Genomic DNA, 15,744 nt, shown 5'->3' on the forward strand with positions numbered 1-15,744 from the left:
TTAAAGTTTCAGGGCTAGTCTTGAATGCTTTGTCTGTGCACTGAAAAACAATGTATATTTTGCTGTTGTTGGGTGGAATTTCAATTAGGTCAAGTTAGTTGATCATTTTGTTGAAATCTTGTATACGCTTACTGATTTTATGTCTGTTTATTCTATCAATAACTAAGAGAGAGTGTTGAAATATTTCAGTATAGGCCGGGCGCGGTGGCTCACGCTTGTAATCCCAGCACTTTGGGAGGCTAAGGTACACAGATCACCTGAGGTCAGCCTGGCCAACATGGTGAAACCCCGTCTCTACTAAAAATACATAAATTAGCCGAACATGGTGGCCGGCGCCTGTAGTCCCAGCTACTAGGGAGGCTGAGGGAGGAGAATCGCTTGAACCCAGCAGGCGGAGGTTGCAGTGAGCTGAGATTGAGTCATTCCACTCCAGCCCGGGCAACAAAAGCCAAAAAAAAAAAAAAAAAAAAAAACCAAACTGTCCCCAAAAAAACAAAAACAAAATTGAAATATTTCAGTATAATTGTGGAATTATCTATTTCTCCTTTCAATTCTACCAGTTTTCCTTTATGCATTTTAAAGCTCTGTTATTATATACAAAAACATTTAAGATTGCTATTTTTTTTTGATGACTTGAACCCTTTATCAATGTGAAATGACTCTGTTCATCTCTGATAATATTCCATGGTATGAAATCAACTTTGATATTTATGTAGTACTTCAGCTTTCTTTTGATTACTTTTATCATGGCGTATCTTTTTCCATCTTTTTACCTATAACCTTTTATTATTTTCATATTTAAAGTGCATTTATTATAAGGAGCATATATATACTTGGGTCTTTTTTTCCCTTCAATTCTGATTTATGTCATTTAATGACTGGTAGTCCATTTACTTTTAATGTGATTATTAGTATGGTTAGGTTTAACCTACCATCTTACTGTTTGTTTTCTATTTATTGCATTCCCCATTTTGCCTTCTTATGAATTTGTTGAGTATTTTCTATAATTTCATTTATCTGTTTTTTGGTTTATTAGCTATACCTCTCTTCTCTTAATGACTGATTTAGGGTTTATAGTATATATCAGGGGATGGCAAACTATAGCCCCTGAGCCAAATCTGCTTGCCACCTGTTATTGTAAATAAAGTTTTATCAAAATACATCCACACTCATTAGTGTATTTATTGCCTGTGGCTGCTTTTGCACAACAACAACAGTATTGAGGGTGGGTGCAGTAGCTCACATCTGTAATCCCAGCACTTTGGGAGGCTGAGGTGGAAGGATCACAGAAGGAGTTCAAGACCAGCCTGGGCCACACAGGGAGACCCCATCTCTACCAAAAAAAAAAAAAATTAGCTGGGTGTAGTGGCATGCACCTGTAGCCTCAGCTACTTGGGAGGCTGAGATGGGAGCATTGCTTGAGCTCAGGAGCTTAAGGCTGCAGCAGCTGTGATCACGCCACTGCACTACAGGCTGGATAACAGAGTAAAGCCTTGTCTCAAAAAAAAAAAAAGTAAAAATAAAAATAAAATAGAATACGAAAACAGTAGAATTGAGTAGTTGTGACAGAGACCATAAGGCCTGCAGAGACTGAAATATTTACTACCTGACCCTTTACAGAAAATGTTTGCCAACCCCTGATAAGCATTTTAACATCATAATCTACCATCAAGTAATGTCATGCTGTTTCACATATACTTGCAACAATAAATTCAAATCCTGGATTGACCTTTGTGCTCTTGTCAAAAATTTTACTTCTATTTATAAGGCCCACAATGCATTGTGGTTATTTTTGCTTTACAAAATTATGTTTCAAAGAGATTTTTTTAAATACCAAAGAATAGTCTTTTATATTAACCTCCCCTGCTCTCCCCCATACCCCCTACACAATGACCATTTCTGGTGTTCTTTATTCCTTTGTATAAAACCAGACTTCCACCTGGCATTATACTTTTGCCTAAGGGACTTCTCTTAACATTTCTTATAGTGTAGGTTTACTGGTGATTAATTCTTTTGGTTTTGTATGTCTGAAAAAGTATTTTGATTTTGCTTTTGAAGACGTTGTTACTGAATATAAAAATCTAAGTTGACAGTGTTTTTTATTTTGTTTTGTCTTTTAGTACTATAAGGTTGCTTTGCCACTATCTTCTGGTTTATATTATTTCTAACAAGAAGTTCGCCATCATTCTTATCTTTATTCCTCCATAGCTGTATCTTCTTCCTGGTTGCTTTTTTTTTTCCTTTTTAGTAGTAGATTTAACAACTAGATTTTGATATATTTTATCGTAGTCTTCTTTACATGTCTTGTGTTGGGATTTGTTAAGTTTCTTAAACCTGTGGATTAGGAGTTTGCATTAAATTTGGAAATGTTTTGGCTATTCTTTCTTCAAATATTTTTTATGATCCTCTGCTTCCTCTTCCCACCAGACTCCCATTACACAATTACACGTATATTAGACTAACTGAAGTTGTCCCATAGTTCACTTATATTTTATTCTTTTTTCAGTCTTTTTTTCTGTATGTTTTAGTTTGGACAGTTTGTACTTCTATATATTCACATTTACTAATCTTTTCTTCTGCACTTTCTAATCTGTTATTAATTTTATCCAATATATTTTTTATTTTGGACATTTAGTTTTATTTCTAAAAGTTTTAACTGGGTCTCTAAAAATATTTCCCATGTCTCTTTTGAACATGGGCATACTTTTTCTCTACCATCTTGAACTTTCAGGATATAGGCATAGTTGCTATCTTAAAGTCCTTGTCCACTTATTCTATTATTTGTGTCATTTCTGGGTCTGTTTATGTTAATTTTTCTGCCAATTAATTTTCATCCGTTTCCCCAATATAACTCTTTTTTCTTGAGCATTTTTTTCTTTTCTTTTTTTTTTTTTTTTCGTGTTGCCCAGGCTGGAGTGCAATAGCATGATCACGGCTCACTGCAGCCTCAAGATCCCAGGCTGAAGCAATTCTCCCACCTCAGCCTCTCAAGTAGCTGGGACTACAGGCACACATCACCATGCCCAGCTAATTTTTAAATTTGTTGTAGAATGAGGTCTTGCTATGTTGTCAGGGCTGGTCTCGAACTCCTGGGCTCAACTGATCCTCCCACCACAGCCTCCCAAAGTGCTGGGATTGTAGGTGTGAGCCACCATGCTGAGCCTTCTTATTTTGAAAGAAATCTCAGACAACTTGTGTCTTGTAAATACTTCAGTGCGCATGTCTAAGTGATAATTAGTAAAGTTTTTTTTTGCACATTGGATGGGTAATGTGGTGCTGAAGTAGTAACAAGGTTTGAGGGAGGCTGATCTCACACTTTAACATGAAAACGAAATCATCACACTTATGAACCAAAAAAGAATGGTAAAGACTTTAAAAAACATCATCCCTTTGCTATTTATCACTTAAGAAAACTAATAACCATTCCTGAATATAATCTAATATTCAGATCATATGTGAATTGCTCTACTTCATCTTAAAAATGCCTTTTTACAGACGATTTGTTTGACTCAGGATACAATGAGAATCACGATTGGCTGCTACATCTCTAATTCTCTTTTTTTCTGTAAGTCTCTTTTCAACATGCTATAATATGTTAAAGAAAATGGGTCATTTGTCTGCAGACTCCCACAATCTACATTGGCTAATTGTTTCCTAGTGGTATCATTTGACTTGTGCTGCAAACCCTTGTATCCCCTGGAAATTGATAGTTGGACCTAGAGGTCTAAGTGATAGGCTCAGGCTGAATTTTACAGGCAAGAACCCTCCATATGAACGCTGTGCAATTTTTTGGCATCACATCATGTGGTACATTACGGCGTATTGTCCCATTTTTAGAAAGCCCCAGTTTGATCAGTATGTGCTGGATGTGCCCCACTGATGCCTCCACTGGGAACTCCTACAACATTTCATGTCATGTTTTTGGCTTGCATCAGAGAAGAAAAATTTTATTTTATTTTTATGTATTTATTTTTTATTTTTATTTTTTTGAGATGGAGTTTTGCCCTTGTTGCCCAGGCTGGAGTGCAATGGGGCAATCTCGGCTCGCCACAACTTCTGCCTCCCGTTCAAGCGATTCTCCTGCCTCAGCCTCCCAAGTAGCTGGGATTACAGGTGCCCGCCACCACGACCGGCTAATTTTTGTATTTTTAGTAGAGACAGGGTTTCTCCATGTTGGTCAGGCTGGTCTCAAACTCCTGACCTCAGGTGATCTGCCCATCTCGGCTTCCCAAAGTGCTAGTATTACCGGCGTGAGCCACCGCGCCCAGCCAAAGAAAAATTTTATACTCAGATAATGAAGATAGGCAGGGCCAGTATTTTTAGGCACAGATCTGCTTGAAATAGAACAGAGGTGGCTACGGGAACACTCTTGGCTCAGGCTTAGGCAGCAGCCCTGTCTCATGGCTTCTCTGTTCATTCACCCATTTGCCTGCCTGTTGGGCTGTGCACTTGTCAGAGACGGCCAGTGGCCTGCTACAGTATCCGTAACATTATTCCAATGTAAGTCCTCACCAGAGGTTTTGTGGGAAGCCACATGAGAAACTAGAATTTTCATACTAGAAATTAAGGACAGGTCGGGGGAGGGGCTGATAAAACAGCCTTGAAAAAGACTCTTTGGCGTGAAATAGTTATTCTATTTTTTTGAGGGTTAAATGTCCTTTCTTTGATGAAATCATGTTAATGTAGTTGGTAAATGGCCAAAGTTGGCAATTTTATTTTACTGATCTGTGAAATAAAAAAGTTTCAGATAACAGGTTAAGATAATCCTCAATCTAGGAAGTATATGAGAATCTCCGGGTAGCATGCACTTTTCATATTTTTCCAAGAGGACATGGCTTAGGAAAGAAAAAAGATCGGGAAACGCTGCTCTAAAAGACAATGGAATTAGCATGATGAACATCAGTCTATCAGATGATAAAGGTAACTATGACTGGCAACGTCTATTTTTTTTTTTTTTTTTCTGAGACAGAGTCTCGCTCTGTCTCCCAGGCTGGAGTGCAGTTGCGCGATCTCGGCTTGCTGCAAGCTCCACCTCCCAGGTTCACACCATTCTCCTGCCTCAGCCTCCCGAGTAGCTGGGACTACAGGCGCCCGCTACCACGCCTGGCTAATTTTTGGTATTTTTAGTAGAGACGGGGGTTTCACCATATTAGCCAGGATGGTCTCGATCTCCTGACCTCGTGATTCACCCTGCTTGGCCTCCCAAAGTGCTGGGATTACAGGTGTGAGCCACTGCGCCCGGCCTTTTTTTTTTTTTTTTAATCCATAAAGGTCCACTACCGGCCAGATGCGGTGGCTCACGCCTGTAACCCCAGCACTTTGGGAGGCTGAGGAGGGCGGATCACGAGGTCAAGAGATCGAGACCATCCTGGCCAACATGGTGAAACGCCTGTCTCTACTGAAAATACAAAAATTAGCTAGGTGTGGTGGTAGGCGCCTGTAGTCTCAGCTACTCGGGAGGCTGAGGCAGGAGAATAGCTTGAACGGGAGGCAGAGGTTGTGGTGAGCTGACATCATGTCACTGCACTCCAGTCTGGCGACAGAGCGAGGTTCCGTCTAAAAAAAAAAGGTCCACTATCAGTCAATACCACATTAAAAATAAACAGCCACAATGAAGTACCACTTAACACCCACGAGGATGGCTATGATGAAAAAGAGATAATAGTAACAAGTGTTGGTGAGGGTGGAGAAATTGCAACCTTCACACGCCGTGGATGGGGGACACAAAATGGTGCAAGCACCATGGAAAACGGTCTGGCAGTTCCTCAAAGGGAGATACAGAGTTACCATGTGACCAAGCAATTCCATTCTTAGTTCTATACTTAAGAGAACTTCAAGCCTATGTTCACACAGAACTTGCACACAAATGTTCATAGCAGCGTTAACCACAATAGCTAAAAAGCTTTAACAGCCCAAATGTCCAGGAACTGAAGAATGGATAAATAAAATGTGGACTATCCATACAATGGAACGTTATTCAGCAATAAAAAGAAATGCAGTGTTGATACATGCTACAACATGGATAAACCTTGAAAACATGATGCTCAGTGAAAGAAGCCAGTCACAAAGAACTACATATTGTATAATTTCATTTATAGGAAATGTCCAGAGTAATCAAATCCAGGGCCGGGCACGGTGGCTCACGCTTGTAATCCCAGCACTTTGGGAGGCCGAGGCGGGCGGATCACGAGGTCAGGAGTTCAAGACCAGCCTGGCCAACATGGTGAAACCCCATCTCTACTAAAAATACAAAAAATTAGCCGGGCGTGGTGGCACATGCCTGTATTCCAAGCTACCCGGGAGGCTAGGGCAGGAGAATTGCTTGAACCTGGCAGGCAGAGGTTGCAGTGAGCCGAGATTGCGCCACTGCACTCCAGCCTAGGGGACAGAGCCAGACTCCGTCTTAAAAAATAATGATAATAGTAAAATCAAATCCAGAGACACAAAGTAGATTGCATTTCCTAGAGCGTGAGAGGCAAGGAAGGAGGGAGATGGAATGACCGCCAGTGGGTATGGAGTTTCTTTGGGGATGAGAAAATGTTCTAAAATGATTTCAGGATGGTTGTACAACTCTGTGCATATATACATATATATATATATATTTTTTTTTTTTTTTTTTTTTTTTGAGACAGAGTCTTGCTCTGTCGCCCCACTGGAGTGCAGTGGCGCGATCTCGGCTCACTGCAAGCTCCGCCTTCTGGGTTCCCACCATTCTCCTGCCTCAGCCTCCTGAGTAGCTGGGACTACAGGTGCCTGCCACCGCGCCCAGCTAATTTTTTGTATTTTTAGTAGAGTCGGGGTTTCACCGTGATCTCGATCTCCTGACCTCGTGATCTGCCCGCCTCGGCCTCCCAAAGTGCTGGGATTACAGGCGTGAGCCACTGCGCCCGGCCAACTCTGTGCATATATTAAATCCACTAAATTATACACTTTAAATGTATGCATTGTATGTTATGCAAAATACATCTTAATAGCTGTTATAAAATAAAAAGCAGCCTTTTGAATAAATGTCACCTTAAAGACCTGAAATGTTTCACTCATTTGCCATGTAGCAGCTCAAGATGAGAGATTTACAAAGTTAGAACTGATTTCACAGTCATCTGGTCTTTATCTCCTTATTGGCTTTTTCATCCTCTTTCTCCATTTTTAAAATTTTAATTTAAATTAACAAGACTACCCATGTATTAAGTAACAATGAAAGACAACTCTACCAATGTAACTGGTATGAATAAATCCACTAGAAAGATAAAGTTAGATTAGAACGAATCTAATTTGTTAATTCATTTGTTTAATGAATAAAGATTTGGAATAGATGGTGTTAGATCAACCCATTTCCTGAATTATGAATAGGAAACATAAAATATCCTAAAGCCTATAGAGAATAGTGAGTTATTGTTTTAATTTTATGACAGTTTTAAAAAAGAGGTGGATGAGAATGAGAGCTGTGGACATAAAGAGACAGGCAGAGGGAAAACTAGTGTTGTTAGAATCGGTGGCTCCAGTATAAATTGGACCAGAAAATACTCCTTAAGATAGAATCCTTCAGGGTAGAAGGAACATGAACCGGTGAAAAGCATCTCTCTGAAATTCCTAGTCAGAGAGAATATATGAAGAAAGCAGGCTGTCTACTAAAGAACTAGTGACTGATAGCATATGACCACAAGTGTTTTAAACTACGGACAGTGAGAGTTTGAAACGCAGAATATCAAATACTGTGTCGTGAATTCAGAATGCAGAAGGATTGCATTAGTAAAAGTAGTCCTGAGGTCATTATTGAAAATTCCAGAAGGTTCAGAGGGAAAAATAAATAGGCAGAAATTTCTATGGAGGCCCTTTCTGATTCAGGCAGAGCTGGTAGACATGTAACTCTTGCCTGTCATCCAGGGAGGCCAGGACCATGACGAGATTCGAAGCCACTCTAGAGCAGGGGTCCCCAACCGCCGGGCCACACCGAAGCTTCTTCTGTATTTACAGCTGCTCCCATCACTTGCATTACCACCTGAGTTCCACCTCCTCAGATCAGCAGCAGCATTAGATTCTCACAGAAGCGAGAGCCTTTTGTGAACTGCGCATGTGAGGGATCTGGGTTGTGTGCTCTTTAATGAGAATCTAATGCCTGATGATCTGTCACTGTCTCCCATCACCCCCAAATGGGACCATCTAGTTGCAGGAAAACAAGCTCAGGGTTCCCACTGATTCTACATTATGGTGAGTGTATAATTATTTCATTATGTATTACAATAGAAATAAAGTACACAATAAATGTAATGCACTTGAATCACCCCGAAACCATCCCCCCAACCCCCAACCCTGTTCATGGACAAATTGTCTTCCACGAAACCAGTGCCTGGTGCCAAAAAAGTTGGCGACCACTGCTCTAGAGAGAGGATAGAAGACCCCCAAATCAGCCAAGAGCTACAACAGCAACAACAGAGGAGGCTGGCTTTCAACCAAGTTTGTTTGTTTGTTTTGACAGAGTTTCACTCTGTTGCCCAGGCTGGAGTGCAATGGTGCATCTCGGCTCACTGCAACCTCTGCCTCCTGGGTTCAAGCAATTCTCCTGCCTTAGCCCCCTGAGTAGCTGAGACTACAGGTGTGCACCAACACGCCCAGCTAATTTTCATATTTTTAGTAGAGACGGAGTTTTACCATGTTGGCCAGGCTGGTCTTGAACTCCTGGGCTCAAGTGATCCACCTGCCTCAGCCTCCCAAAGTGCTGGGATTACAGGCATGAGCCACTGTGCCCAGCCCTTTAACCAGTCCTGATGGTTTATCACAGAGAGGGCTCACGCTCTATTGACCTGTAACTACGAGGCAAAATTTGCCCAGAAAATGGAGGTTCCTGAAAGATGGTTGGACCTCCAGGTATCTCAAGAAACAATTTCAACCTCTGCAACTTCCAACACAGACACACAAAAAACAAACAAACAGAATGATAGAGAAAGACCTTCCTGAGGCAATATTCCCAATCTGTGACCTTTTAAGATCCTGCTCAAAAGATTTTAAAGCCAGGTTGTGCTTTGATAAGTAAAGGCACATAGTTCTTTTGTACTTGTTCTAAAGGATTAAATGAAGTTAAATTTAATGCCCCCAAATCCCTAAGGCTTTATTATGGACGCCATGAATTAATTTTCTCAAATCGCTGTTTGTTTGGAGAGCCTGCTCTGTGTCTCCTGCAACCTGGTCAAAGAACATTTTGTACTGGCTCCGAAAGGGCTGCGTCAAGTCACGGGAGACTCCATTTCAATTTAACACGTGACAATTAATTCTCGCAAAAGACTGTGCCTGACAGCTTAAACAGTATTGTGTAAGAAGACAGAGTGCAATTTGGTGGTGTATCAATTTACGGTTGTGTTAGCATATTTTTACATGAGCCATAAATCTTGCAGATTCACCAACTCTCAGCTTAATTTATAAGCTTTCGTTTCTGGGAGCACGTTCCACTGCACAGTCTCACCTCCTTAGTGTTGTAACAGCTTTCTTGAGATTTCACTTCAGAATTTGACAAGGTGTCCAAGATGAATGGTAATCATGTTACAGAGCGAGAGAAACATGCGAACCAGACTATTTATAACTCTGCCCTTTTAATAGTCACGTTCAGTACTATGTGGCCTTAACCTAAAGTTATTGATCTAAATGACCTAGTTCTGAACTGAGACTTTTCCATTTTTAGAGTTAAATTATAATTTGTAGTAACCCATTAATACTTTAAAACCCTCAAATTTTTAATAGTTGTATTGAGATGTAATTCACACATCATACAATCACTTATGTTTTTTTTTTGAGACGGAGTCTCGCTCTGTCACCCAGGCTGGAGTGCAGTGGTGCGATCTCGGCTCACTGCAAGCTCCGCCTCCCGGGTTCACGCCATTCTCCTGCCTCAGCCTCTCTTATTGAAAGTGTACAATTCGACTGAGCGAGGTGCCTCAGGCCTATAAGCCCCACTCCTTGGGAGGCCAAGTTGGGAAGACTGCTTCAGGCCAAGAGTTTGAGACCAGCCTGGGGAACATAGCAAGACTCTGTCTATATAAAATAAATAAATATATAACATAAAATAAAATCAAAAATTAATCAGGTGGGCGGCACATGCCTGTAGTCCCAGCTACTCAGGAGGCTGAGGTGGGAGGATGGCTTGAGCCCAGGAGGTTGAGGCTGCAGTGAGCTATGATCACGCCACTGCACTCCAGCCTGGGTTACAGAGCAATACGTTGTCTCTAAAAAAATTAAATGAAAATAAATAAGTAAAAATAAAGTGTACAGTTTGATTTTTTTCATATATTCACCAGATTGTGAACCAGCAATCATTTTCTATCTGTATAGATTTACCTGTTCTGGACATTTCATAGAAGTGGATCACGCAATCCATGTAGTTTTTTGTGATTGGTTTATTTCACCTATCATGATGTTTTCAAGTTTCCTCTATATTGTAGCTCGTATCAGTACTTCATTTCTTTTTATTGACAAATAATATTCCACTGAATGCATATATCACAATTTGCTTATCCATTCATCAGCTGACAGACAACACAAAAATGTTCTACAAGAAAAAATAGTGGCTCATATATAATCATGAAATATCGTGGCTGTCTGTGACATATGCTCTGCAATAATTTTTAAACCCTTGCTAAAGTATAATTTGCCTGAAAGTCTGGGTATGAATTATGATACAGAACATGAATTATAGATTGTGCAGTGTTTTATTCAGGCTTTTCTGGATTAGTAGAGACTTTCTTCTGACATTTGCATACATCACACTTCCAACAGACTCCTGGTTCTACTAACATAACATGTTCTTAAAAGCCTGTCAGTGATGCTTCAGCTATGTCGGTGCAATATTTATCCTGTGATGTTTCAACAAGGGATGTCTAAAATAGCCAGGAACTTCCAGATCACCAAAAACGCAATCCACTCTCTAGATTCCAGGCTTTCCAATGACTGCCCAGCTCCAACCACGGTGAGGAGGTATTTGCAAGGGGTCTCAGGCTGCAGAGAGATGGAGGATCTAAAAGGGGTCCTTCCGGAAATGATGACTCACTGCCTTTAAAGACATCTGGGACTCAGTTGCAAACATAACCTCAATCAATTTTTGCAGAGATGTATAGCTTATCTGCCAATAATCATTTTCATGAAAGATGCTATTTCATTGCCTGAAGATTAAAATTTATAACACTGGCTGTAGCAGCAATAGAAGCCGTTGAATCGCCACTGTTATAATCAACAGGTGAACAGCACCAACTGTTGTACAAAAGAAATGGCAGCCTCAAAGCAATTACAGGCTGATTGGAATAAGGGAAGGATTTAGAATAAAATGTTGTAGCGAGCCAGGTGTGGTGGTTCACGCCTGTAACCCCAGGACTTTGGGAGGCTGGGGCGGGTGGACTGTCTGAGGTCAGGAGTTCAAGACCAGCCTGGCCAACATAGTGAACCCCCTTCTCTACTAAATATACAAAAAAATTAGCTGGGCGTGGTAGTGGGCACCTGTAATCCCAGCTACTAAGGAGGCTGAGGCAGGAGAATTACTTGTACTCAGGAGGCGGAGGTTTGCACTGAACCAAGATCACACCATTGCACTCCAGCCTGGGCAACAAGATCGAAACTCCATCTCAAAACACAAAACAAAAACAAAAACAAAACACTGTAGCATAAAACATAGAGGCAAGTGGGGCATGGGTGGAGAGAACCAGTGGCTGTCAGACACAGGCAATGAATGGCCTAGAAACTCAAGTGCCGTGTGTTCATGCTTGTTCTGCTAATCCAACACCAAGATACCATGTCTATTTAACTCCACTGTGAATGCAGATGTTGTATTGATTGTCAGAATGGTGAACTGAAATAATGTATGAAAAAGTGCCTCAAACGTGGTAGGTGTTCTGTAAATTATTCACTGAACCCGACAAGAGCTAAATGATTCCAATGTTGCTTATGTCAAATACCAATATAGAAATCTCTATTTTGTAAAATAATTTCCCAATCCCAATTATTGCAATAACTTTCAAACAATTTTTATACAACACAATCATTTAGAGAGACCCACGGATTTCACTATTGTTAACGTGTAGAACAGTACATTCAACTTAATCCGGTACTAGGGATATACAGTATTCAGTACAGACACAATTCCTGTTCTCAACAAGTTTGTAATCTCATGGAGAAGGTTACAGTTACCCCTACCACCTGTGAGTTCTGGATAAATATTTTTAGCATGTCCCTTGTCTATATAACTGAATTTTTACAATGTATTTCGAAGTTCATGCACCCATATGAGATATGGTGATTTATTGATGAAGATTTTGAACAGTGGCAAGAAAATAGAGATTAAAGGATTTTTCTGTTGTCCAACAGTGCGTGTAAAAATTCTTTTTAGTGTCCAAGCGCTATTGCTTTTTGCTGAGGTTCAGGAATCATCTCTTTATGTTCTTTATCATCAGATGCCCTCGTTCTAACTGCTTCCACATGCCCCTTCATGAGAAAAAGGTAGCAGGGCTGTTACTCAAATGCTATGGCTCTTCAGAAACTGAGTGGACTGAAAGGTTATGGATCGTCTTATCTCTGCGGTTCTCTAATACCACTCACCTGATTACATCATTACTCATCACCCACTGGGCTTCCAGTGACTCCCTCCAAGGTTGGTACTGGGCTTCATTAATGATGACCACAAATGCAAGTCTTACCCACAATATGTAGAAGAATTTGAACAATGATTTGCTTTCTAATCAGTTTCACTTTTCTGTTTGGAATATTACCACTTAAACCTGGAAGAACACATCATCCAAATATGTACTCCTTAGACTATAACCCCAGCATTGCTAGAATGTGATCTCTTTGATACTATCTGTAACTTGACTTTCCAGACACCACCACCAGCAGGGAGGATAGGTGAGGGGTCCTGTGTGGAGAGAGAAGAGTGGTCCCATTCCTGAGAGAATATGTCTTTTATCTGGCAAAACAGGCAGCTCAGTGATGGGAAGCAAGGGACATTATTAATTGGAAGGGTCTGTTGGATTGGAAGGGCCCATTGGCATTGGCGTTGTGGAGCAATAGTCTCAAAAGCTTCTCCATGGAGGAGACAGTCAGGGCGCCTCTCGAGGACTTCCTGACACATGCAGGAGTCTGTGGAGGAGGTGGAGTGACTGCCCTGGTGACAGCAGTTGAGGGTGCACAGGGTAAAAGACCCCTGCCACCGCCCCCAGTGGCCCTCAGGTGCTATTATTGATGGGAGGTGGCCCCACAGTTGGGAAATGTGAGCAAAAGCCTGGGCTGGCTTCATAAGTGTGTGACTTTGGTTTCATGTAAATGGAGTCATATTACATGTGGTCTTTTGTGATCGGCTTCTTTTACTTGGCATAATGTTTGGTTTAATGCTCTATTGTCATCATCTTAAAATTTTTAATTCAATTAATTTTTTTTTTTTTATTTTGAGATGGAGTTTCACTCTGTCACCCAGGCTGGAGTGCAGTGGTGCCATCTTAGCTCACTGCAACCTCACCCTTCCAGGTTCAAGCAATTCTCATGCCTCAGCCTCCCAAGTAGCTGGGACTACAGGTGCACGCACCACGCCTGGCTAATTTTTGTATTTTTTTAGTAGAGACGGGGTTTCACCATGTTGGCCAAGCTGGCCTTGAATGCTTGACCTCAAGTGATCCGCCTGCCTCAGCCTCCCAAAGTGCTGGGATTACAGGTGTGAGCCACTGCGCCCAGCCAAAATGTTTAATTTTATCTTTGCACATGTGTTTTGGAAGGGAAGTCTACCGGGGCAATGGAACTTGCGTGTTCACAGTGGAGATATGCCAAGTGTCCAGACACTGAGCAATGGCCGGGCAGCCAGGGACACTGTAGAGTCCCCTAGGTAGCCAGGTCAGGACCTGAGCCTTAATCAGTGGTGACAACAGGGGCCCTAGCAGCAGTGGTGGTGGTGGCAGTGGTGGCAGCCGGGAGAAAAAGGAGAGGCTTCGCATGGGGGCAGCACCACCACCAGGAGGTGGGGAGCAGCTTGCCTTTCTGTCTCCAGAGCCCATCCCTGCAGCATCTGCACAAATGCTAACTCTCTGGCTTGAGCCCTGGCATAGGAACTGCAGGTGATCGGGCAGTCAACTTTGTCAGTAAATTATTACAAAAGAAAATAATACATATGGGCATTGCAATACAGCATACAAGGAAGCTATTAGAATTTTCAGAGTGTGGACTCTATAGTTTTTTAAAATACTAGAACACTACAAAGCAAATATCCACAGGCTTAGAAATTAAATTTAAAAGTCATTGGATTCAATTATTTTCATAAGAAGCTTCAAATGAACCAATGATTAATGAGAAAGACAATTTTAAAATTAAATTTTCCATGTAAAAATACAATTACAAAATGCATAAACAAGTATTTAAATTATATGAAAATTATGAACACAATTTCAAATGACCTCTACAAGTTAGAGGAAATGTCAGAGAAAAACCTTAAAATCCCAGTGCAGAAATTTACATTTATGTGTTTGCTTTGTGTTTTTGAGATGGGATCTTGCTGTGACGCCCAGACTGGAGTATAGTGGCACGGTCATGGATCATTGCAGCCTCTACCTCCTAGGCTCAAGTGATCCATCTGCCTCAGCCTCCCAAGTATCTGGGACCACAGGAGTGCATCACCACACTCAGCTAATTTTTTAAATCTATTATAGAGATGGGGTCTCCCTGTGTTGCCCAGGCTGGTCTTGAACTCCTGGCCTAAAGTAATCTTCCTGCCTCAGCCTCCCAAAGCACTAGGATTACAGACATGAGCCACCGTGCCTAGTCTAAATTTACTTTTTTTTTTTTTTTTTAATGAGACAGAGTCTCGCTCTGTCACCAGGCTGGAGGGCAGGGGGGTGATCTCGGCTCACTGCAACCTCTGCCTCCCAGGTTCAAGTATTATTATTTATCATATTATTAATACATAAAGTTATGACAGACAATGGAATATTATTCAGGATTAAAAAGAAATGAGCTATCGAGGCATGAAATGATGTGGAGGAAGCTTAAATCCATATTACCAAGTGAAAAAAAGGCAATCTGAAAAGACACATACGTACTGTAAACCTAAAACTGCTCTAAAAAATATAGCCTAATTAAAAGGGGGCAAAAATAAGCAAAAGACCTAAACAGACACATGACAAAAAAAAAAAAGATACACAGATGGCAAAATAAGCATATGAAAGGATGATCAACATCATATGTCACTGGAGAATTGCAAATTAAAACAACGCGATGCCACTACACACCTGGAACACTGACAAAACCTAAAACACTGACAATACCAAATGCTGATAAGGATGTGGAGCAACAGGAACTCTCATTCATTGCTGGTGGGAAGGCAAAATGATACAGCCACCTTGGAAGACAGTTTGGCTGTTTCTTGCAAAATGAAACATACTTTTACCATATGATTCAGCAATCATGCTCCTTGGTATTTACCTAAATGAGTTGAAGCTTATGTCCACACAAAAATCTACACATAGAGGCCAGGGATAGTGGCTCATGCCTGTAATCCCAGCACTTTGGGAGGCCAAGGTGGGTGGATCACCTGAGGTCAGGAGTCGAGACCAGCCTGGCCAACATAGTGGAACCCTGTCTCTACTAAAAATACAAAAATTAGCCCGGCATGGTGACAGGAGCCTGTAATCCCAGTTACTCAGGAGGCTGAGGCATGAGAATTGCTTGAACCAGGGAGGTGGAGGTTGCAGTGAGTGGAGATCACAGCACTGCACTCCAGCCAGGGCGACA

At 41.3% G+C, this 15,744-nt stretch overlaps 1 non-coding gene across 1 annotated transcript; it reads right to left on the bottom strand.

Moving 5' to 3' along the window:
* Positions 1 to 3,255: 3,255 nt before the first annotated feature.
* LOC129481477 (small nucleolar RNA U13) lies at positions 3,256 to 3,362 on the bottom strand. Its single transcript, XR_008657463.1, has one exon. It is a non-coding gene; the product is annotated as a small nucleolar RNA U13 (small nucleolar RNA).
* Between the last annotated feature and the right edge of the window lie 12,382 nt (positions 3,363 to 15,744).

The sequence above is a fragment of the Symphalangus syndactylus genome, chromosome 4 (assembly GCF_028878055.3).
Source record: "Symphalangus syndactylus isolate Jambi chromosome 4, NHGRI_mSymSyn1-v2.1_pri, whole genome shotgun sequence".
Taxonomy (NCBI): Eukaryota; Metazoa; Chordata; class Mammalia; order Primates; family Hylobatidae; genus Symphalangus; species Symphalangus syndactylus.